The sequence below is a fragment of the Balaenoptera borealis genome (assembly GCF_965194805.1).
Source record: "Balaenoptera borealis genome assembly, chromosome: 10".
Taxonomy (NCBI): domain Eukaryota; kingdom Metazoa; phylum Chordata; class Mammalia; order Artiodactyla; family Balaenopteridae; genus Balaenoptera; species Balaenoptera borealis.
This window is the reverse complement of record NC_138874.1, coordinates 98,123,445-98,149,787: the sequence shown is the minus strand read 5'-3', so window position 1 is coordinate 98,149,787 and position 26,343 is coordinate 98,123,445. Positions and strand designations below refer to the sequence as shown.

At 38.8% G+C, this 26,343-nt stretch overlaps 1 protein-coding gene across 8 annotated transcripts in view; it reads left to right on the top strand.

Annotated features, from left to right (window-relative positions):
- LOC309636184 (uncharacterized protein) overlaps positions 1–26,343 on the top strand; it is a gene marked incomplete at its 5' end in the record, with an annotated part of 720,691 nt that overhangs the window by 427,447 nt on the left and 266,901 nt on the right. For 7 of the 8 annotated variants that reach the window (XR_014249272.1, XR_014249273.1, XM_082408527.1 and 4 more), the window contains one exon: positions 17,086–17,197. The exons of the other annotated variant lie outside the window; for it this stretch is intronic. The remainder of the gene's footprint in view (positions 1–17,085; positions 17,198–26,343) is intronic. 8 annotated transcript variants of the gene reach the window in all.

Here is a 26,343-nt window from a genome sequence, read left to right as displayed (position 1 = left end):
GTATTTAACAATTTACTATAAAATAGTCTCTGTGTTAGATGATGTTGCCGAACTACAGGCTAATGTAAGTGTCCTGAGCAAATTTAAGGTAGGCAAGGCTAAGCTATGATGTTTGGTAGGTTAGGCATTAAATGCATTTTCCAATTGTAACATTTTCAATTAACCATGGGTAACCCTACCATAAGTCAAGAGAGATTTGTAGTTTAATTTTTTGCTAGATCCACCATACTAAAGAATCGAAATAAAACTCGTTAGTGATGACTCCAAACAAAACACATTGTCGTTTTTCATAGTTGAAATCCAATATAATCTTCATATCTAACAAACCCTCTTCCACTGGGCTTTCCAATGACTGTCCCTAAATAGCCATTGATCTTTTTGTCTTCCCTGAGTTCCTCAAATTTTCTGTATCTCATGGATGGGACAGTTTGTCTTCAATAACATCATCCTACTTTTGCTGGACTGTACCTTCCTTACAGGCAGAAATCATTTTGCCATTCATCCTTAAATCTTTAAATTATTTAAGTCCCTGACCTTCAATATGAATCCTAGTTCTCTCAGTTGGCCTCAATAATACAGTAAATTGTCTCCTCTAAGGCTTTCTTTTTATCACAGTTTTAATAACTCTTATGCCAAGAAGTAACCTTGAAACTGTTTGAAAAGGAACTGCTTTGGGGGAATGTGCTAGGGGTAGGTGGATGTTCCCCTTTATCTCCTCCAAGATGCCTCTGGAATAAGCGGAGGCATAGAGATTAAGCAACTCTTCTGAGTATGCAAAGCAAAGAAATAAGGAAGCAAAAATTCTGACCTGGGTTGGTCAGAATCTAGAGTTCAAACTTTTAACCTCTGAACAATCTATCCTTGATAATAGGGTGTGGAGAGCATTTTTAAATCCTGCTTATTGTCTCTGCCATTAGATAGAGTTCTGGTTCCTAGTAGCTATGATATCTTCAATCAAATTAGTACATAACTTCATTTTTCTACTTTTTTATTGAGCTGAATACATCAAAACTTCTCAATCATTCACACATTTTCAATAATTTCAGTAAAGAAAAAAGAAAACACCTTATGTGCAAAGTGAGGAAAATGACTCTCAGACTACATGGCTATTCATCTCTAGCTGGGTTGCTTTTTAACACAGCAATTTTTAAAACAGCCTTTTATATTTTACAAAAATCCTTTTCTTTCCCCTGAAGCCAAGTCTAGAGGACTTTTTTTTTTTTTGGAAGGAGTGTGACTCAACACTTCACACCTTCTTCTTTATAAGAGAAATGCATGAGACAGGGTTAGTGACCACTATCTCTGTGTGTGAGAATAATTCCTTGCTTGATCAAACTTTGGTCAGGGTCCTCAACCTTCTCCTAGGCCCATCTGTGCATTTCTTTGTAAATCTAGTTTTAGCAAAACCCCTGCTAAGTCATTTTAACTAGAACCCCCGACCCTTGATATCTGATCACCCTCGATAGCTGATCAGGTTCCTCACTCTCTGCTGTCCCCCAGATGATGTCTGATTCCTCTGGCCTGTCTTCAGCAAGAATCCGGTTAGGTCAGTTTAGCCAGAACTCTCCTTACCGCTAACGTTTCCTCTTAATAATTTTCCATCCACTGACTGCCACCGTGTTCCCTGGCTATAAATTCCCACCTGTCCACACTGTATTTGTAGTTGAGCCCAGTCTTTCTCCCCCACTGCAAAATCTCACTGCAGTGGTCCTTATACCTCTCCCAACGGTCCTGAATGAAGTCTGCCTTACTATGTTGAACAAGTGTCATTGAGTATTTTTTTTTCTTTAACACATGCCAAGGTTTAGTTCTGGGAGTTGCAGCAAGAGTCATTATTGCTTGCAGGAAAGAGAGAAGTGAACCCAGTGATCCTCTCAGCATGGAGGGCCCAGCCCTTGGGTCAAGGCCCCAGGAGATACTGCAGTTCTCCCAACTCATGCATTGCATGGGTGGCATTAAGTCTCTTCAGTGGAGACCAGGTGTACAGGGGAAACTGGGAAGGTGAACAGTAGGAAACCAGAAATAAACTTCATATATCATAGCTTACAATATTGAGAGTATTAAACAAACAATAATTCTAGTAATAGCAGGCAACATAAATATGCCAAATGCCTCCTCCAGAACTAATTAAAAATATTGACCAGTTACTAAATAACACAGCTCTCCCAAAAGACTGTAGTATTCTGGGAATAGTGATAAGTATCAACAACTTTCAGAGAGAGCTGACCTAAGTCGTAGAAAAGAAATACATGTCAGACTCTTATTTTATAAGCTACAAGAGGAGGAATTAGATGAGAGAAAAATTAGTTTATTGGTTCAAATAATTTTTCATTTTACAGATACAAGAGAAATATGAGACCCAGATCTGTCAAAATTCTAAAGAAATAATATGTAAATTTCCTATCTTATTAAGAATCTTTTATTAGAAAGCAAAAAAAAAAAAAACCCATAAAATTGTAATTGAGTTTGTGAGCCACTGTAGGGATTTTGAACTTGCAAATAGGTCAATTGCCAAGAAAATTATACATGAAAGAAAAATCTAGAAGATTACTATTTAATAAGTCAAGTGAGAAAACTTTGTGCATGTAATATCATTATGTTTATCCCACACCCACTCTGGATACTGAATTATTCAATTTTATTCTTTAAAGACATTTTCTTGTTTTGATTTCTGTGTTAGCAGAGATCACAAATCCACTAGCGAAATAAACATTACAATGTATTTTAGCCTCATATATTATGATAATTCCAGCAGTCAAACAGCTGATGTCACTTAAAAAACAAGAATAATTAAAATATAACACTTGAGCAACAGTTCCTAACTTAAGATGTGAGTAGTCTCCCTTTCAACATTTAGAGCAAATATTTTCTTTCTGCTAGTACAATTAATGATCAAAAATTTTGTCATCTGCTTTTATATTAACATGAGTAGATTAAGTGGAATAATTATACAATTATAAGAATTGTGAAACTGTGGAATTGCTGGCAAAGGATTTTTGTTGAACCTCTCTGCATGAAATAGTGAAAGGAAGGATATGCTATCTGGATAAAGAGAAAAATGGAGTGTGGGAGTGGAGTGTGAATAGTTTTAAACCTCTCTTCCCAGCTTTGGTTGTTTTCTGGAAGGTTTCAAATAAATCAGTGTTCATCTGACACAATTTTTTTTTTTAAACATCTTTATTGAAGTATAATTGCTTTACAATGGTGTGTTAGTTTCTGCTTTATAACAAAGTGAATCAGTTATACATACATCTGACACAGTTTTACGATAGCCATCTTAATTCCCAGTATCTAGTGTTTGCATAAGGTTTTGAAATTTTCAAAAATGCTTTATTATTAGTAGTATTATTTTTAGAGCTGCACATCCACCTTATAGGAATGCAATGAAGATATATACATAGAGAGAGAGAGAAGTCAATTAAGATATAGAAAAATTAGGAAACTTGAAAAGGTCACACTATAAGTTAATGGCAAGATCCAGGACTGAATTTACCACTTACTCATTAATTCTTTTGGATAAGCATTTATAAGCTCATACCCATCATTATTTAAAGATAAGTTAGTCCAGCCTGTAATTACACAGATGTAAAAGCTAAGTTCTGTGGAATAGGTAACAGAGCTAGAGCTCAAGGGGGAGGGAGGGAGGGAGAAGAATGGACTGGGAGTCTGGGATTGGTAGATGTAAACTGTTACATTTAGAATGCATAAACAACAAGGTCCTAATATATAGCACAAGGAACTATATTCAGTATCCTGTGATAAACCATAATGGAAAAGAATATAAAAAAAGAATGTCTATATGTCTATAACTGACTCACTTTGCTGTACAGCAGAGACTGGCACAACATTGTAAATCAACCATACTTCAATAAAATAAAAAGAAAGAAAGGACTAGGTCAAATATGGAAAATCTAGATTCATTACTTCCTTAATTTTACAAATGATTTTGTAATTAAATTCACAGTCAATGTTTCCTGTCACATCTGCACTTGCTGTGGAACAGGCTTCAAGGCACAGTCCTGACTTAGCTCTGCCTCTCTAGCCAGCTTAGAATTGAAGCAAAATTCTTAAGTGTCAATGCATGTGAAACCAGTATGATGATAAAGGGCAACAACTGACATCATCAAAACACAACTTTATTTTCCACCATCCCTTTAAAATATATTCAAGTCAGGGTGATTTTTCTCTGCCCTTGGATGAAAACTTCCACACCAGCACCTTTTATGCACACTTTTTGACAGAGATCAGAATGTCCAATCAAAGATATTAATGAAAACTCTGAATTTTATTGAGCATTATAACCTCTCCTTCTTCAGTGAGAACTTCAGGGGAAATGGAAGCCTGCAGTAGGCAAAAGAGAATAATAAGCTTCTTGTCTAATTCTTTATTTGTTCTTTTCAACCCTCACCCGACCTTGCTGGGCACATTCTGACACCTACAGAGTCCGGGAAGGGTGAGTGTGAAGTATTAAAGGAAAGTGAAATCTTTTATTTAAATGGTACAATTGTAGGTTGTTTTTATGGTCTCTGGGCCTCAAATATGTTTAAAGCTGGTGTGTGTGTGTGTGTATGTGTGTGGTGCTGCCAGAGACTCTTTAATAGTTTGTGGTTTTTCTTTCCAACTAAAGTTCATGTGACCTGGGTAAGCAGATGCATCATTTTATGGATGACAATTTTCCATAAATTAAGCAATTCCTAGGAATACAAAGCCTCCCCCCTTAGTTTCTTGTTACAGGGATTTGTGCATCCCAAGTGACCCAATTGGACAAGACCCATTATGAACACAGGCTGGTTCTTCCCCTTTACAGATGGCCTCCAGCTATCCGTAGGAAATACCTTGTTCTCACCAACTCTTAGAGGTAGGCTGATTGCAGACTAGCAGCCCTCTCCTGGATGTCCAACAAAGTAGCACGGCTTGGACCTTCCTTCTGTCCTTTGTGGGAGTCACACCAGCCTAGATGCAGGGTGACCTCTTTCACTGGGAATGAGATGAGACCTTCCTGTGAGGTGGTGGGCAAATCAGAGCACAACAGCTCTTTCTAAAGAAAAACTCTTCTCAAATACTTCTTACCAAACCCTCTCTTTCACTTGCCAACCCCTTTTTATAGATTTTGTCTACCTGAGGAATCCAAAAGTTCTAGACTTGATTCAAAGAATTGCCTTTTAACATCTGCTTATGATGATTTGAAACCACACTTTGGAAATTCTCATGTCTTGTCAATTGGTGCCTGGTTGGATTTCATTTTTAATATCTTGCAATATGTGATTTATAGTCAAGGGTATAGGTATATGAGTCTTAGAGAAGCAGTTCCTGCAGCCAAGTAGGTGTTTATTAGATGTTGAGATAATAGATGGATAAAAGCAAATTCAACCATGCTGTTGATCATTTGTGAGCTGAAATGGAAGATCTTACCTCCAGTCTATTATTTGCAATGGACATGATTGGGAAAGGGAACATATTTACAAAAATCTTATATAGGGATTGCTCAGTCATTATTTTGACTTACCTCCCAAAACTTGTACAGTGAAAATTCTCTAATCAGGTGGCCTCTTCTAAATCAAATTAAATTTTAAGGTACTTATGGATGTCCTTTATAATTTTCAAAATAAAATTTTAAAAAGCAATATTTATTTTGTTTAACTTGGAATATCTTCAAATTAATATGTATTTATCACATTATTTACCATTTGGAAAAAGTGCTTTTTTTGGAAGCCATCATTTGATACCACCATGAATGATAAAAACAGCAAATACAGTTTACAGATCATTGCATTTATAGTCTTCTTTTCCCCATCATTATTCCTTTTATTCCAGAGGAATAAATAAGTTTTTCCAGAGTCAAGTGAAGAGCTATAGTGACATTGATGGGCAAGCATATTTTGGGCTTTGTCAATTCAGATAAAATCCAAGCTATTTTTTAGCAAGGATTACAATCAAGTGATGTATATTTAAAAAGGACCTGTGTATACAGTCACAAGTAATGATGATAGTATCTTAGAGTATTCTTTTTGTAAAATTCATCATTTGTTCAACATGATTTGTAACATGTCTAGTATTTCTGTTCTCCTCAGTTTTCTATCATTGGTTGTATTTGAAACTGATTTGAAATACAAAACACATTATAAGACATATTATGTGACTGCGTGCAAGACAAAGCCAAATTATCCATCAAGAATGGGGAGACCTACAAGGGGAGGAAGGGGAGCAAAAATGAGAAGGCTGTCACCTGTGCTCACACTGTAGAATTATACTATCAGCAACCGTGCTATTTCCTGGATCACTGGCCTTTCAACACAGTAGCAAACTGAAATGACAAACACAATTTCTTCCTTCAAATACTTTATACAATCAGATTTGTTTGTACAAAACAACTAAAAAAATGGCTCAGAACTTAAAGAGGGCTGGAAATTGTAACTGCCCAATTGTTATAATAGTGAAGCATGGATTGTGGGAAGGACTGCCCGAGTTCTAACCCTGCCTTCTACACTAAGTAGTTGTGTGACCAGGGTAATCACTTAAATGGCTTGAGTGCTATTATTACTTAAGTAATAGTACTTACCTCAGGCAGTTTTTGTAAAAATGAATGAGATAGTCCATGCAAAACATGTAGCAAGTTCCTGGCACATAGTGAACTTTTGAGAATATTGGGTAGTGATTTTTTGGAGGGTGAGCTGCTGTACAGGCGTCAGTCAGTCGACCATTATTTAGTGACCATCACAGGGGGTCAGATACTGAGAGAGCACTGGGATCAGAGCTTGACAGGCAGTCGTAGTCTCTGTTCTAAAGAGCTTTCAATCTGGTAGAAAAGACAGACAAAACACAGAGTCAAAGGAAATGACTGCAAATTCTACAGACACTAAGGAGATAAAATAGGACAAAACTAGTGAGGGATCTATGTTGGCTATGGTGTTAGAAATGTTATCATTAAGAAGGGAACATTTAGTATTGCCAGTGATCAGCTTAAAAGATGAGAGGAGCCGTGTGAAGAATGTGAGCACAAGCGCTCAAGCAGGTGAAAGGCACGTGTAAATGCAATGAGAAAGGAACAATGCTTCGAACAGTGTAAGAACTGATAGACCAGGGAGGCTGGAGCACACTCTTGAGTAAGGGGGGCAGGGGCATCATGCCTTGAATATATAGTCAGAGTTCACCTCACTCAAGATCCCATGGACCATTGTAGGGATTTGGGATTTCATTGTATGGAATGGGAAACCACTGAAAGGTTTTAAGCAAAGTTGCAACATGACGTAGTTTGCATTTAAAACCTCTCTTCTGCTGCTTTATGGACAAGTATCTCCAAATGTTTTGCATGCTGATCAGACAATGGAGAAGGCAGAATTTGAACCTAGGTAGTCATCCCCACAACCATGTGCTTAACCATTGTGCAATGCTGCTTCTGATTCTATAACTCCTATGTCTAGGTTGTGTCATTTTTAGTTACTTTGTACCAACAAATCTGATTGTACAGAGTATTTGAAGGAAAAAAAAAAAAGAAATGCATAGCCATTTCAACTTGGTATTGTGTTGAAAAGAAATAACATGCTAACTACTCATGTAATTCTGTGATGTGGGCATCAGGTAATACCATTTTCACTTTGCAGCCCTTCTCCCTCTTATAGGCTGTCCTAGTCTTAACTTGGCTTCTTCATCTTGCAGTAAATCACATATGTCTTATAATTGCAACAATGTTTTTATAATAATTAACAAAATACTTGGTTCCCAATGGATACCAGGCAGTATCTTGCATGTTAGATCAGTTTCAAATAGAACCAATGATAGAAAACTGGGGAGAATAAAGATACTGAATGTGCTCAGACCCTATCAAAGGAATGGCAGATTTTTTTTAAAAAAAAGAATACTCTTTAAAATACTATTAGCACTACCTGTGACTGTGTATAAACAGGTCATTTTTCAGACATCACTGGATGTTAATCTTTGCTAACAGAATAGTCTGTCATTTACTGCTTGGGGTTTATTTGAATTGACAAAGCACAAAACATTTTTGCTTATCGCTGTCACTACAGTGCTTCAATTGAGTCTTGAAGAGCTTAATGCAGGAAAAAGAAAAATGATGACAGGTTAAATAATTACAAATGTAATCGTCTATAAACTGTATTTGCAGTTTTTCAACAATAATGATGTTATGATCTGAGGGACTTCAAAAGAAAAAATAACTTTTTTTTTTTTTTACCAATTGGCAAATATATTAGAAGACATTGCAAGTTAAAGAAGATATTTTTAAAAATTATTTTGAAAACTATAAAAAGTAACCAGAAATGATGAAAACTTAAATTTGGTTTAGTGGGGATCATCTGATTAGAGAAACATAATTGTGTCAGCTTTGAGAAGTAAGTCAACATCATGACAGCAATCCTTATATAAAATTTGGGAGATATGCTTCCTCTCCCAGTCATCTCCACTCCAAGTGCTAGATTGAGAGTTTGAATCTTCCATTTTTGTTTTAAGTTATATATGTACTGAAATCATCAAATGAAATAATTAAATAATTGAAGGTTAATAAAAGTAAATCTCTCTATTTTTTTATACAAAAGTAAGTCTACCTAAAATATCTATGAAATTTATCCTGAGTCCATTGCTGCTAAGATAATGTAACCCACATTGGAGACAATTGTAGTAGAAAGGGGATGGGAGCAAAGCAGTGTTGGAGATAGGGGGTGCATCAGTGTACATCAGTGTAGCTGCTGTGGTTGTCCAGTTGTAATTGAGGACAGCTTCAACGAGGGTGGTGGCGATTCTTATGATGAAAAGACAATGCCTTTAAGATATATTTTTCTCATGCATAATTGACAGATCACCATAATTACCATGACTGTACCCACTTCTTGTCTCACAGCATCAATGGTTTTCCCATTAAATGCTTATTCATTTTAATTCCACGAATGAAGTCTATTGAGGAAAGTTAGTGGGCTAATGGATTAAAAACACCTCTAATTAGACTAGTTCGCTTTCTGATATGACTGGCAAAATGGGATTGAGTTGGAGAATTTGTGATATTTTTATTCTGTTTATTGACAGAGGTCAATGGGTGGTAGAGATGTATAAAATTAAATGTAATAATGTCAAAAATTGAAGTCAACTTAATCTACATCCAGCTAGTTAGGAGGTGCCAATTTTATACTAGGGTACAATCCTGGGTTCCCAGAATAAGCCATTAATCAAGGATAGCACACACACCTGTGAACTTCCCAAGGTCCTCTGATTACAGACAGGAAACTTGCTCATTCTTCCTTCCACCTTTGTTATCAAAGGCTGAGACACTTTTTTTTTTGCAATAGTTTTCAGAAAGAGGACTCTTGGATAACACTACTTGTGAAGGTTTGTAAAACAATTAAGTGTATCAATTTTCTATAAGTGTTACATACCAGCTGCAAACTTAGTGGCTTAAAACAGCAATCTTTCAGATCACTCAGGAATTTGCCTTTGGGCAGGAACCTCTCTTCTTGTTTCTCTTTTTTTTTTTTCTTTTTACAACAGTCTGCTTTGATTTTTTTCTAACATCTTTATTGGAGTATAATTGCTTTACAATGGTGTGTTAGTTTCTGCTTTATAACAAAGTGAATCAGCTATACATATACATATATCCCCATATCTCCTCCCTCTTGCGTCTGTTTCTCTTGACATTTGCTGGTGCACCTTCACTAGGGCTGAGCATCCCCTCTTGAGATAGCTTGATCACAGGGCCCAATCACTCGCCAAGCTGGCACTGGCTGTCAGCTGGGGCTAGGTTCTGGGGGCCTGTGTTCCTCTTCCTTATGGCAAGGTGGCTGAGCTCCAAAGCAAGTGTCCGAAGAGAACCAGGCAAAACTTGTATAGTCTTCTGGCATCTAACCTCAGAGATCGCATAATGTCACTTCCGTCACAGCCATACTCTGGCCAGGTTAGGAGACGGGAATGTCAAAGTCATATGATAGGTAGAGCATGTGGGGTGAGTGAAATTGTTGCAGCCATTTTCAGAAAATACAATCTGTCATAACTAACTTTTCTTAGATATTACCTAAAAGTTTTCATTTTTTTATTTTTTTATTTATTTTTATTTTTATTTTTAGCTGTGTTGGGTCTTCGTTTCTGTGCGAGGGCTTTCTCTAGTTGCGGCGAGCGGGGGCCACTCTTCATTGTGGTGCGCAGGCCTCTCACTATCGCGGCCTCTCTTGTTGCGGAGCACAGGCTCCAGACGCGCAGGCTCAGTAATTGTGGCTCACGGGCCCAGTTGCTCCGCGGCTTGTGGGATCTTCCTAGACCAGGTCTCGAACCCGTGTTCCCTTCATTGGCAGGCAGATTCTCAACCACTGCGCCACCAGGGAAGCCCCATTTTTTTATGATTAACAATTTCTCTCTCTCGAGGTGTTACCATGAGAGGCACATAGACTAGATTTTCTGTAAGAAAACATAGTTATATTAGAAACTGGAGGTAGTATTACTTTATTGTAATTGTTATTTGTATTTTGGGCATCATTCGTTATTGATTAAATGAAGATATATTAGAATTCTAAGAACTGCAAAGACACGAAGCAGGCATTTCAGTCTGCTGCAGGCAAACACATACCCGTCCCCACACACGCACGGCCTCACATTACCCTCCCCCCACCACGTGCACACACAGACCCTGCTGCTGCTTTGCATTTCTGGGATGTCCTCCACCCTGGGACGCTCAGACTGTGCTCTGAGGGTCCCAAAGACCAAGAGCAGACAGGACGCCACCCCTACCTGCAGTACACATACCGATAACACTGACAAAGTTTCTGGAGCCCTGGAGACAAGGCTCCCAGGGGGGACAGGAGGCAGCAAAGAGAGAATAGGTGGGGTAGGGTGTGGGACCAGATGGCCACAGCACCCGAAAGCCGAGAGGAAGGGTCGTTCGGGGCGGCGGCGCGTGCAATCCGTGCGCAGCCGGGGCCGCAGCTCCCTCACTCCGGCCGGCCCGCCAGCCCGCGGTCCCTCCGCCGGTGCTTCCGTCCACCTCCAGGCCCCTTGGCGGCGGTGGGTCGTCCGCTCAAGGGGCGCCACCCGCCCCAGAACTGTCTTCGTTGGTGCCCCTTCAACTTAAATGGAACGGGGGTCTAAGCGCCCTGCCCTAGGACCGCTCAGGGGAGATCGCTGCGGCGCCACTCAGGTTTGGGACCTCTCTCCGGTTCAACGATGGGGAAAGGTGGGAAAAGTTGCGGGACGGCGGCGCCACTGTTCAGCCGGGCTGTGCGCCTTCCATCACCTGTGGGCTCGCGCTCCTCTGCGGGGCGGAAGGTTGAGGCTTCTGCGGCCTCAGCCACACCCGGGCTCGGAGCTGCTCTGCAACCTGCTCTAGGGAGGGTGGTGGCATTTCAATTTGGGGAGGCGAGGCTGGCCTCCTACCGCGCCTCCGCTTCGCCCAGGGCGCCCTCTAGAGGGAGCCAGTGGAGAAGGGAAGGGAGCCTGAGCCCGGGGGGTAAACGCACTGCCCTAGGGCGTGGACAAAACCTCTAGCTTCCTGGTGGAGGAGCTAAAGGAGGACCCGCAGTGGGTTTGCTCCAACAGGAGACTCAGCACCGGAGCAAGCCATGGTCCGGTGGTTTAAAAAAAAAAAAGCATAGTGAATAAAGGCATGGTGATGGGCTGGGAGCCAAGAAATGAAGAGTGGAAAGGGTTAAAGTCAGCGGGGGATCAAAAGAGGAAGAGGTTGGATGAGGGCTTCTGGATTTGGGAGAAGCTATGAACTAGAGCCCACACCCCTATTCCTTGGAAATAATAGAACTTGCTGAAAAAACTATCTCCATCCCATCTCATCCTCATCTCCTTCAAAATCCAAGTTTCCAGGAAACTTCCAAGCAAGATGACAAATTACTTTCTGGAGAGTGAGTGCACAGATTATCCAGCCTGGTACCTTCCCCTGTTTTCAGTTGTAATGTAATTGCCAGAAACCTTTTCCTGGAAGAAAAGTGCTACTTTAGTTAGTTGTACTCATCTTTAGTTTTTTATTTAAAGTTTATTTAAAGTACACATTTTAAAATAATCTGCTCGTTTTTATTTCTTTGGTACATAGGTATATATTATATTAAGACAAATCATAATAACATTTAGTATGATATCATCCACAGGGTTTACCCTACAATTCAACCTTTATGTGACAGGTTATGATTTCATATCATTCTCTGGATTGGTTTAATTAAATAATTGAATCAGATATTCTTTCCATTAGGGTTTGAGAGACTTTTGCCTTCACTTCATAACTTAATCACCATATCTCTCATATCATAACCCTGAAAATTAATCCTCCAATTTGAACTTGAATCCTCTTATACTAATTGAATAACTTTCCTGCTGCTTTAAATAATTAATCAAAGTTCTATATTTAAGCAGAAAGTTTAAATTCTTGAAACATGTAAGACTTGTTAAGCCAAAATTCAAAGAACTTTGGGCTTGAATTATTTCTGCCGTTTAATACTGTCCAAGTTGGAAAACACCCCTTTGGGTTCTATATTTGTTCATCCTGAAATAAAAATCTTGGAAAGACTGAGGAGAAGAGAGCACATTTTTTTTGGCAAATCAGAAACTTCAGTTAAGAAATGGAACAAAATACTGCTGGGTTTTTGTCAAAAGTGCTCGAAATCTTAATGGGGCTTATTTGGTTCAGGACACAAGAAGAGAATGACAGAATGAAATTTCTGTAGTAAACTATAATATTTGTTATATATAAATATCAAAGCATGTTTATTAGTGGAATTTCTTTTCTTTGAAGCCTTATATTCAATAATGACAACCCCCAAACACACTAAGAGGTAGTTTTTTCAGTATGTGCAAACTTGCTGAAAAGGAAGAATTTATTTTGTTCCCTAAAATAATATGAAAATACAGTTCTACCTGTTTGTTTATCTTAATTAATGTGTTATTTCTCTACCTAAACAAAGATTCTGGGAAAGATTCCTGAAAGATTCCTTTCCTTTTCAGAAAGGGAAACACTGGGCAAACAGCATTCCTGCAGCAAGCAAAAGCCATGGTAGACAAGAGTGTCAGGATGAAACACACCAGAGCGAGATTAATGGCCACCTTTGAAAAGCATGTTTCTCATTACTTTGGATGGGAAAGCTATTCGAAAGATGTACATGAGACAAAGAGCAACTTATTATATAATGTTTATTATGAAAGAATAGGATCTATTCTTACATATAGGTAAGAAAAAAATAGGATGTAAATGTTGTACACAAGAAGATTCATGTGTTTTTAAAATTCTCATGTTGGAATAATTTTAGATTCATAGAAGAGTTGCAATGGATGTGGAGAGAGTTTCTGCATTCCATTCACCCAGATTTCACATTTCATATCATACGTTTGTAATAAAATAGTTAGTTTGCATCCCTTCCTGAGATTTCACAACATGATGGTTGACTTTTCTTTTAACTTGTACTCTTTGTGATATACAGTTATAGGAGTTTTGTTAGATGCATAGTCATGTATCCACCATCTACTACTATAAAGAAGAGTTCCATCACCCTAAAATTTTCTCTGTACTGCTGTTGTGTAGTCAGCTCTTCCCCCGTCTCTCAGTACTTACCATCCACTGATCATCATGCCATCTCACAGTTCTGTGTCTTTCTCAATGTCATATAAATGCAGTCATGCAATATATATCCTTTTGGGTTTGACTTCTTTCACTTAGCAAAATGCTTTCAAGGTTCATCTATGTTTTTGCATGAATTAATATAGCCCATTCCTTTTTATTGTTGAGTATTATTCCATTGTATGGATGTACTATAATTTGTTTATCCATTACCCTGTTTCCAGGTTTTATGAATAAACCTACTATAAACTCTCTTCAGGGGATTTTTACAGAGATGGTAATGTTTGTGTTCGGTCTAGAAGACTAAATTGCAGCTCACCAAGTAGAAACGCTAAATGAGAGACTTAGAGGTTGGAAAACTAATGAATAAAAATAGAAGAAAAACTTGAGTTTCAGCCCAGATTCTACCACCCAATGTTGGGAAGGACATTCTGAGTCTCAATTTCTTTATCTGTAATAGGGCTGTTGCAGTAATCAAGGAAGATACTGCACATGAAACATCCCATATGTGATAATATGCTGTGCTGTATTGGCCATCATAGTAACTGCAGCTGAGTTCATCAGGCACTCTTTGAGCACACGCAGTGTGCCAAGCACTGTGTTGGTAGAAGTAGCAAGAACAGATGAGTCAGTTCCTAGATCTAAGCCCAATGTTTTATGGGAGACGGATCTGAAAAAGGAGGAACACAGAAGGTGTGTTAGGAAGACGGCATATAAATGTTAACGACAGCCTCTACTGTGCATGTTGGACTGACTAGGAGATGGTGATGTGCACGGCAAATATGTAGATGTCAATCCTTAGAGTTAGTGTGGGGTACTGGAAAGAGCGCAGACTTTGGGGTTAAAGAGAATAAGTTCAATCTTATTATTCATGTGGCTATTAAATAAATCAATAGTCTTGAGCAAGTTGCTTCATTTCTTAGAGCAGAGGGATTTACAGTTATTAATCAAGATATAAAAAGTACTTGACACATTCACTCTCTCACTTATTCATTCAACAAATACTAACATTGTTTGTAATGCAATAGATTAGATAGACAAGGAGAGGAAATAAAACCATAAATACATGAAATGAATAATGACTTTTGGATGACGATAAATCATGTAAATTTAATAGATAGGGTGATGTGATAGGGAGTGACAGAAGAAGAGACATTAGATTGGGTGGATAAGGAAATGCTTTCGAAGGAGGAAATATTTTAGCTGAAATGTGAATGATGAGAAGGAGTTGGCTATGTTCAATGGACTGTTCCATAAACATAATGAATGCTTATTACAGAACCCATGTTTGTTATCTTAAAAAGTAGGTATCAAATTGTCAGATCAGGAAGGGGTTAGAGATAATCATAACATGTGATTATTTTATCTTTAATTCTGAGGAATGTGTTAAAATGCAGATCCCAGGGCTCCAGCTGTCAGTTGCCCTCTTAGCCCAGCACAGAGCCAAGGTCTAATTTCTAAGCTTGGCAAAACTATCCAAGTCCAGCTTTCCTTCTAAGGCATCATTCTATTTGGGTTCCAAAGAGTCAACAGATACACTGTTGCTGTGCTTCTAGCAGCCTAATTAAAGGGAAAACTGACAGGCCCCGGAGGTCCTGAAGGGTAGAATTGGAAAGAATGCCCTGAACTTATGCTGGATGTTGACCATGAATCAGGCTTTTCCAACTGCAGCCTTTTCTTCTCTGCTGGCTTCCCTGCTACCTAAAAGACAAATTCTGGAAAACACCATGGATTACTGTTGATTGGGTAGTGAAAAATAATCTCATCTGCTTGGACCCTGCCTTGTATCAATAATGTTGCTATTAATGCCATCGATTTAATCAAAGGGATTTGATTGGTATGGCTCCTGTTACATGTTAACAGATTGCTGCTCTAAAAGATTGAGTCAGTTTATATTATTGCCAGCATTGGCTCAGGGGTCCAATAAACCCCAATTGTGAGTAAAAAGAAGGTTTTGAATCAATTTTTTAGCTTGAAATAACTGATGCTTACTTTATATGCATACTTTTTTTTAATATCCAACTTCATTTTTTCCCCTTCAAATAGTTTAAAAGAATTTTGAGATTTTGTTCCAGTTATCTTTTCTTAGGCTCAGTTCTCCCCTCTCTTCCTCCCAGGAACTGGGTTATAGAATTGTATCTGCAAATCTTTAATGCCAGTGGCACGAAATATTGTGAAGCTATATACTGAGAGGGCTAAGTGCAAGTGTGAAGATGGTCCCTATACTGGGGACTTTTTCCTGGGCTGTGAGAGGGACTGTCCCTAAGAAAATGCACTCTGAGGCCCCTTCTCTCTGTTGCTCTTTCCTTCTTACTTCCATAACTATGGGAGATGCTGTCACATCAACATTCAGAGCAGGTTCAAAAATGTGAAAAAGCCCCTAAAAGTTTTCAGCCCAAGGCAGCCAACAGGGACTGAGGAGAATCCAATATCTCCCCTTTGCCTAGGGGATAGTAGGTGCTCACAGGTTTTCTGTTCTTATATGGACTTTAGTTGAGAGATAGAGGGGGCAGAAATAAATGTTTTATTAAATTTAAAAAAAGGAGTACACTGGAGTGTAAAAAGTAAAAATTAGTCCCCTTCCAAATAATATCTGGATTAAGTTTAATGTGTTTCTAATAGATTTACATTATTTTCTTTAAAAAATGAAATAATTCTAACATATATAAAGCATTATAAAGTAACATACTGGACTAGTGGACTCAAGAACCCATCTTTGAAACATTTTGCCATATTTCAATTTTTTATTTGCATATTAAAAATAAACTCATGATTAAGTTGGTTGATTTTTGTAACACAATTGGATCATACTGTTCATATTGTTCTTAACTTGCGTTTTTTATTCAACAATAACTCACATTTTTGAATATATAGATCATGTTTCTCAACATGGGAGGTGCGTCATAAGCATTTGAGGAGCTTTGAAAACAACACCCACACCCACACCCACACCTGCTGAGATTCTGATTCAATTAGCTGGGGAGGGGTAAAAGTCCCCAGATGAATCTAATGGGTAGCCGGGCTTGGAAGCTATTGATGTGAATATGCCTCCTTTAAAAAAATTATGTTGGATGTGCCTGAGTTTCTGTGCTTTTCCACAACTTATTTATTGATGGATATTTAGGTTGGGTTCAGTTTAACAGCATCTGGCATAGTTATCTTTTCTCCCATACATACATATGTACTCTGAGTCCTAATGCAGCTGCCTGACAAGTCTCTGATTGATAGAAGTGCTCCTAAAATTGTAGGACACACACCTGTTGACCTTGTTTGCCTTGGTTTGAAGCTAGCTTTGATAATTAGGAATCATGGTAAATGATGTGAGCTTAGACTTGATCCCAGAAAAGGCAGGTAATGACCCAATGCAGGTGTGTCTACTCAGGGCCAATCTGCGGGTTACTTTACGGCAGGCCAGCACTGTCATGATTTGTGCTATTTAAACTCATTACCACAGCACTGGGGTGCTCACATTTTTCTAGTAGCTCAACTGACCGTTTGACTTGCGTGATAGCATCACCAGTTTTCCTGCCTCGTAGGTTAGATGTTTGGTTGCCTGCTTTACGGCAGAGGCATCTCGTCAAAGATCCTGAGGAAGCAAAACATGGGACGAAGAAATATTAGCTCCTTCACTGTGTTCCTGGATATAAGGTAAGAGGAAATATTAAATTTTACTGTTCAGCCTTACCAGACTTGACACTGCATGCAAATGTGAGCTGATGTGACCTTATTCTTTAAAATGTTTGCCTGTGCTTTAAAAACAAACAAAACCTCTGAAAGAAATGCAAAGGAAGGGGATTAAATTTAAATTTAAGAGAATTGGAATTTGTATCTAGACTTTCGGTTTTTAGAAAGGCTGGTGTAAAAGATAATTTATTTGAAAAGGAGTATCGGTTGCATAAAGATAGGCTGAAAGTGGTGTTTTTTCGGTGTTTCTTTATTCACCCTGTGCCCAGGGTCTCTCTTCTGCTGAAACTGCCTGGAACCAGGACTCTGGTTTTAAATTCCAGCCTGAGCTCCTTTTCAACAAAAAAAGCAATACTTCTAGGTACATTGGTGATAATTGCTGATAAAAATATGTATTTGAGGCAAAATTCATCCTTCTCAATCCTGGGCAAAGCTTGAATCTGTTTGACTTTATTTTTTAACGTGTATTTACTGAGTGCCTGATATCAAACAAAGCAAGTATGGTATCCTCTTTCATAAAGCTAACAGTCTGGTGGGAAAACAGATGGAAGCATTACAGAACATAATTCAGAAAACATTCCGTCCTTTCTCTCTGTTTTTACCCTCCTCTTTCTACCTCTCCGCTTCCCTTGATTCCCTCCTCCCTCTTTCTGGCCCCGCAATGAGGACACACACCTGGGGCTCCTGAAGATAAAGTATCTGAGTCTATGGGGAAATGATGTGATACATTCCCTTATACAGCTGGACCAGGAAGTCTCCCAACTTGTAAGAAAGAAAATAAAATTGTCCGGAGCGAGAGACCAGCAACTAGGACATGGGCATGAATGGCGGGTGGGGGGAAGGACTGAGCTAAGACCCAGGCTGGGAAGACGGTTGTGTGGGATGTGTGTGTGGGAGGATACTAGATTCGGAGATGTGAAATAATGTCTGTACCTCGTTTAGAAAACTATGCTTTTAGAGTCATAATTCTTCACTGAAGAAATGAAATGCAAGTACGTATTACGAACTATCCTTGGATGTAGTGAGCACTTGGCTCAATTCATAAGCTGAGGCTGAAAAAACTTAAAGACGAGTTTACAAGTGTGTCGCTCCACAGAGGACATCTGGGATCATGACAGATTTTAAAAACTGTTGTAACAGCAAATTGTTCTGTCTCAGATCTCCCCTTGAGGCATTATCGGGGTGGACCAAATACACACACACACACACACACACACATACACACACACACACACACACACACACACACACACACTCAGTTTTCCTTGCCATGTAAGACTGTTGAACTGCATGAGGGAGAGGAAGATTCAGGAAGAGAAACAATGTATGTAGCTAGAGCTATAAAAATATCAATACACACCATATACGTATATACAGAGACATACACACTACCTTTAAAAAATATATTTTGGTGCTGTCCTGGTTTTTCAAAAGTGGGAGAAAGGATCTAATTCCGATTAATGAGTCTGATGTGATTCAAAAGAAATATAATTTTTTCTTTGGACAAGGACTCTGCTGGATGGATTCATACTTGATTAAAACTCAAATCATGGCAACCTTGAAAGCTGTTTCTAAGATTTGCTCGAAGTTTCTTCACTTGACTATATCTGGTACAACATTTTTTTCAGCAACTTAAAAAAAAAAAAAGCTTTTTATCACCTTGAGATCATTTAAAAACTAAGCTAAACAGTCATTATATTATGAGGAAAAAAAAAAGATTGAAAACAAAATACTTGAAGAAGTAATTCAGCAAGAGGTACCCAAAATAAAGTTCTATGAAACTATGCACACCTTTTGCTCCTGAAATTCGAATTATACTTTTCATCCTAAGAAAAATATTAGGCAAGAGTCAATGATACAGCACTACAATTTCTCATTACTGCTTTAAATAAAATAGTAAATTACAGAAACCTACATTCCCAAGACTACAGTATTAGTTTTGCCCTAACAAATTAATGAAATATTTTTAAAATCACATAAAATATGCTTTAGTGATTCCATAAAATGACCATGATATTTTGAGAAGGTGGAGGGGGGGAGAATGTACAAAATATTATTAGAGTATGATGACATTTTTTTGTCTAAAAATGCACTGATTGACTGATTTACTAGGCACAATCACATAGCTCATGACTTCACGAACTTTTGTAAGTTGAGCCTAATTAATTTAACTGGGAATTATCTTTGTACTCAAGTAGGGGAGGGTGGAGGGAGTTCTGTTGGCTAAAATCCATAATGTTCATGAAGCAGCATCTTCATCAAGAGAAAAAGGAACTACAGTTGGAACTGGAAATCAAGAGTGGGAAGCAAAGTGAGCAGAGGTCTGGAAGAAAAATATAAAACATAAAAATTTGTGGAACCCAGTGAAAAACAACCTGGAGAACCAGGAACCTAGGAGACCCAAGGGTGAATAATGCCAGGTTTCACCAACAGGGGGAGCCCCACTCATGACAGCACCTGGGCTGGGTGGCCTTTTCTCTCTCTCCTTCAGCACTATTTGCTGTTGGAAACAAAAAAAGAATGAGACACTGATGTTGCCTTAAATCACAGAAGGAGGTAGTAAGTGAGGTGGGGAGTGTCAGGGGATATTCATTTGAAACAATGAATAAATGTATTAAATACAAATATAAGGGATGATGTCTATATTTTAAGATTGCATGACACTTTTTGATTTAAAACCTCAAATGGAATTTGTCCCACTTGAATCTAATGGGTTATGTGAAGCCAAGACATTATCGTGCCCATTCTACAGATGAGAAATGTCACTTGCTGTGTTACCCCCAATGATAAAAACAATGGTTCACTCTCACAACACAGGGAGAAACACCTTCCTGTGAGCTGGCCTGGAGAGCCTTTATGGAGGTCACGTAATTTGGAAGAGTCCAGATTGGTTGAGCTAGAATGTAAATTCCAGGAGAGTATGGACTGTGGCTGTCCCATGCATAACTGAATCACCAGCACTGAAACAATGAATACTCAGCAAATGCAGAATGAAGGAATAAATGAAAGAAATGATACATGAATGGACTGCAGCTGAGGTGTGGTTGTCAGGCAGGTGTGGACTCCTACAGATTAGGGCCCAGCCAGCACTCTCTGACCAGGATGTTATGGAGCAGGGATTGGCCCTCTGGAGGGCTTTAGGCCACACAGTTTGGTCTCCCCCCTCCGAGGTGAGGATTGGTGGGTGGGGCATTCATCTTTTTCTATCAGCAAATATTTATCTGACACCCACTGTGGGGCAGGTGCTGGCCTGAATGCCAGTCAATTTCCTGGCCTGGTTCAGGGCTTCTCACGGTTTCCCAGGCCCTTAGCAAGTGCTTGGTTGCCCCTGACAGGCCCCGTCCACTCAGGCCTCCAGCCAGGAGAGGCTGAGTGAGTAAGGCTGCTCCATCAGAACCTCAAGAGTACATCAGGGTTCCCTGTCCTGGTGAGTTGACACATCAACCTTACCCTTCTCTCCACCTACACACAGGGGCCTTGAAATGGGATCAGTCTCTGGCAGGAAGCAGAGATGGAGTCTTAGTTCTTTCCCCACAGAGGCCAGAAGAAGAGACAGTTGGAAGCAATGTCACAGTTCCAAACCTCTCCTTCAGGAACAGAGGCCTGAGAGGGTAACAGGCTTTCCTAAAGCCCCAGCCAGTAAACAATAGCTCCTACCCTATATCCGAGCAACATGTTCCCCTTCCCCTCCCCCAGTGAAGAACAGGTGCCACAGCAGTCCTGGGAGCACCAGCCCTCTCAAAGGCAGGCCCTGCCTCCCCAGGAGCAGAGGACTCCTTAAAATGCTTAAGGAGGTCTGGAAGCAGCTGCCTCCAGCCCTGTTCTCCAAGGCATAATGAGCCCCTTGCTACTCACTCAGAGCCAGAGAAGCATTAAACACAAAGAAAATGGGACGTTTAAAAAGCTTCCCTGTCAAAAGTTATTTTACCATTTATTTCTTTTTTTTTTATGGTGACAGTGGGCAGAATATTTATTTTTTAACATCTGTATTGGAGTATAATTGCTTTACAATGTTGTGTTAGTTGCTGCTGTATAAAAAAAGTGAATCAGCTATACATATACATATATCCCCATATCTCCTCCACTTGCATCTCCCTCCCACCCTCCCTATCCCACCCCTCTAGGTGGTCACAAAGCACCGAGCTGATCTCCCTGTGCTATGCGGCTACTTCCCACTAGCTAGCTATTTTACATTTGGTAGTGTATATATGTCCATGCCACTCTCTCACTTCCTCCAGCTTACCCTTCCAACTACCCCGTGTCCTCAGGTCCATTCTCTACTGCTGCATCTTTATTCCTGTCCTGCCCCTAGGTTCTTCAGAACCTTTTTTTTCTTTTTTAGATTACATATATATGTATTTGTTTTTCTCTTTCTGACTTACTTCACTCTGTATAACAGACTCTACGTCCATCCACCTCACTACAAATAATTCAATTTTGTTTCTTTTTATGGCTGAGTAATATTCCATTGTATATATGTGCCACATCTTTATCCATTCATTTGTCGATGGACACTTAGGTTGCTTCTATGTCCTGAATATTGTAAATAGTGCTGCAGTGAACATTGTGGTACATGACTCCTTTTGACTTATGGTTTTCTCAGGGTATATGCCCAGTAGTGGAATTGCTGGGTCAAATGGTAGTTCTATTTTTAGTTTTTTAAGGAACCTCCATGCTGTTCTCCATAGTGGCTGTATCAATTTACATTCCCACCAGCACTGCAAGAGGGTTCCCTTTTCTCCACACCCTCTCCAGCATTTATTGTTTGTAGATTTGTTGATGATGGCCTTTCTGACCTGTGTGAGGTGATACCTCATTGCAGTTTAGATTTGCATTTCTCTAATGATTAGTGATGTTGAGCATCCTTTCATGTGTTTGTTGGCAATCTGTATATCTTCTTCGGAGAAATGTCTATTTAGGTCTTCTGACCATTTTTGGGTTGGGTTGTTTGTTTTTTTGATATTGAGCTGCATGAGCTGCTTGTATATTTTAGAGATTAATCCTTTGTCAGTTGCTTCGTTTGCAAATATTTTCTCCCATTCTGAGGGTTGTCTTTTCATCTCGTTTATGGTTTCCTTTGCTGTGCAAAAGCTTTTAAGTTTCATTAGATCTCATTTGTTTATTTTTGTTTTTATTTCCATTTCTCTAGGAGGTGGGTCAAAAAGGATCTTGCTGTGATTTATATCAAAGAGTGTTCTTCCTATGTTTTCCTCTAAGAGTTCTATAGTGTCTGGCCTTAATTATATTTATGTCTTTAATCCATTTTGAGTTTATTTTTGTGTATGGTGTTAGGGAATGTTCCAATTTCATTGTTTTACATGTAGCTGTCCAGTTTTCCCAGCACCACTTATTGAAAGGTTGTCCTTTCTCCATTGTATATTCTTGCCTCCTTTATCAAAGATAAGGTGACCATATGTGCATGGGTTAATCTCTGGGCTTTCTATCCTGTTCCATTGATCTATATTTCTGTTTTTGTGCAAGTACCATACTCTCTTGATTACTGTAGCTTTGTAGTATAGTCTGAAGTCAGGGAGCATGATTCTTCCAGCTATGTTTTTCTTTCTCAGGATTCCTTTGGCTATTCGGGGTCTTTTGTGTTTCCATACAAATTGTGAAATTTTTTGTTCTAGTTCTGTGAAAAATGCCAGTGGTAGTTTGATAGGGATTGCACTGAATCTGTGGATTTCTTGGGGTAGTATAGTCATTTTCACAATGTTGCTTCTTCCAATCCAAGAACAAGGTATATCTCTCCATCTATTTGTATCATCTTTAATTTCTTTCATCAGTGTTTTATAGTTTTCTGCATACAGGTCTTCTGTCTCCCTAGGTAGGTTTATTCCTAGGTATTTTATTCTTTTTGTTGCAGTGGTAAATGGGAGTGATTCCTTAATTTCTCTTTTAGATTTTTCATCATTAGTGTATAGGAATGCAAGAGATTTCTGTGCATTAATTTTGTATCCTGCTACTTTACCAAATTCATTGATTAGGTGTAGTAGTTTTCTTGTAGCATCTTTAGGATTCTCTATGTATACTAGCATGTCATCTGCAGGCAGTGACAGCTTTACTTCTTCTTTTCCAGTCTGGATTCCTTTTATTTCTTTTTCTTCTCTGATTGCCGTGGCTAAAACGTGCAAAACTATGTTGAATAATAGTGATGAGAGTGGGCAACCTTGTCTTGTTCCTGATCGCAGTGGAAATGGTTTCAGTTTTTCACCATTGAGAATGATGTTGGCTGAGGGTTTGTCATATATGGCCTTTATTATGTTGAGGTAAGTTCCCTCTATACTACTTTCTGGAGGATTTTTATCATAAATGGGTGTTGAATTTTGTTGAAAGCTTTATCTGCTTCTATTCAGATTATCATATGGTTTTTATCCTTCACTTCGTTAATATGGTGTCTCATTGCCTGATTTGCGTATATTGAAAAATCCGTGCATTCCTGGGATAAACCCCACTTGATCATGGTGTATGATCCGTTTAATGTGCTGTTGGATTCTGTTTGCTAGCATTTTGTTGAAGATTTTTGCATCTATGTTCATCAGTGATATTGGCCTGTAGTTTTCTTTTTTTATGACATCTTTGTCTGGTTTTGGTATCAGGGTGATGGTGGCCTTGCAGAATGTGTTTTCTTGATGAGTCTTGCTAATGGTTTATCAATTTTGTTTATCTTCTCAAAGAACCAGCTTTTAGTTTTATTGATCTTTGCTATTGTTTCCTTCATTTCTTTTTCATTTATATCTGATCTGATTTCTTTCCTTCTGCTAACTTTGGGGTTTTTTTGTTCTTCTTTCTCTAATTGCTTTAGGTGTAAGGTTAGGTTTTTTATTTGAGATTTTTCTTGTTTCTTGAGGTAGGATTGTTTTGCCATAAACTTCCCTCTTAGAACTGCTTTTGTTGCATCCCATAGATTTTGGGTCATCATGTTTTCATTGTCATCTGTTTCTAGATATTTTTTGATTTCCTCTTTGATTCCTTTAGTGATCTCTTGGTTATTTAGTAGCGTATTGTTTAGCCTCCATGTGTTTGTATTTTTTACAGTTTTTACCGGTAATTGATATCTAGTCTCCTAGCGTTGTGGTCGGAAAAGGTACTTGATACGATTTCAATTTTCTTAAATTTAGCAAGGCTTGATTTGTGACCCAAGATATGATCTATCCTGGAGAATGTTCCATGAGCACTTGAGAAGAAAGTGTATTCTGTTGTTTTTGGATGGAATGTCCTATAAATATCAATTAAGTGCATCTTGTTTAATGTGTCATTTAAAGCTTGTGTTTCCTTATTTATTTTCATTTTGGATGATCTGTCCATTGGTGAAAGTGGAGTATCAAAGTCCCCTATTTTTACTGTGTTACTGTCGATTTCTCCTTATGGCTGTTAGCATTTACCTTATATACTGAGCTCCTATGTTGGGTGCATAAATATTTACAATTGTTATATCTTCTTCTTGGATTGATCCCTTGATCATTATGTAGTTTCCTTCTTTGTCTCTTGTAATAGTCTATTTTAAAGTCAATTTTGTCTGATATGAGAATTGCTACTCCAGCTTTCTTTTGATTTCCATTTACATGGAATATCTTTTTCCATCCCTTAACTTTCAGTCTGTATGTGTCCCTAGGTCTGAAGTGGGTCTCTTGTAGACAGCATATATATGGGTCTTGTTCTTATATCCATTCAGCCAGTCTATGTCTTTTGGTTGGAGCATTTAATCCATTTACATTTAAGGTAATTATCAATATGTATGCTCCTATTACCATTTTCTTAATTGTTTTGTTATTGTAGGTCTTTTCCTTCTTTTGTGTTTCCTGCCTAGAGAAGTTCCTTTAGCATTTTTTGTGAAGCTGGTTTGGTGGTGCTGAATTCTCTTAGCTTTTGCTTGTCTGCAAATGTTTTAATATCTCTGTCAAATCTGAATGAGATCCTTACTGGGTAGAGTAATCTTGGTTGTAGGTTTTTCCCTTTGATCACTTTAAATACGTCCTGCCACTCCCTTGTGGCTTGCAGGGTTTCTGCTGAAAGATCAGCTGTTAACCTTATGGGGATTCCCTTGTATGTTATTTGTTGCATTTCTCTTGCTGCTTTTAATATTTTTTCTTTGCATTTAATTTTTGATAGTTTGATTAATATGTGTCTTGCTGTGTTTCTCCTTGGATTTATCCTGTATGGGACTCTCTGCACTTCCTGGACTTGATTGACTATTTCCTTTCCCATATTAGGGAAGTTTTCAACTATTATTTCTTAAAATACTTTCTCAGTCCCTTTATTTTTCTCTTCTTCTTCTGGGACCCCTATAATTCAAATGTTGGTGCATTTAATGTTGTCCCAGAGGTCTGTGAGACTGTCCTCAATTCTTTTCATTCTTTTTTCTTTATTCTGCTCTGCTGTAGTTATTTCCACTATTATATCTTCCAGGTCACTTATCTGTTCTTCTGCCTCAGTTATTCTGCTATTGATTCCTTCTAGAGAATTTTAAATTTCACTTATTGTGTTGTTCATCATTGTTTGTTTGCTCTTTAGTTCTTCTAGGTCCTTGTTAAATGTTTCTTATATTTTCTCCATTCTGTTTCCAAGATTTTGGATCATCTTTACTATCATTACTCTGAATTCTTTTTCAGGTACACTACCTACTTCCTCTTCATTTGTTTGGTCTGGTGGGTTTTTACTTTACTCCTTCATCTGCTGCGTATTTCTCTGTCTTCTCATTTTCCTTAACTTCCTGTGTTTGGGGTCTCCTTTTCGCAGGCTGCAGGTTCGTAGTTCCCGTTGTTTCCGGTGTCTGCCCCCAGTGGGTAAGGTTGGTTCAGTGGGTTGTGTAGACTTCCTGGTGGAGGGGACTGGTGCCTGTGTTCTGGTGGATGAGGCTGGATCTTGTCTTTCTGGTGGGCAGGACCACATGTGCTGGTGTGTTTTGGGGTGTCTGTGAACTTATTACGATTTTACGCAGACTCTCTGCAGTGGGTGGGGTTGTGTTCCTGTCTTGCTAGTTGCTTGGCATGGGCTTTCCAGCACTGGAGCTTTCTGGTTGTTGAGTGGAGTTGGGTCTTAGCTTTGAGGTGGAGATCTCTGGGAGAGCTGTCTCCAATTGATATTACATGGGACCTGGAGGTCTCTGG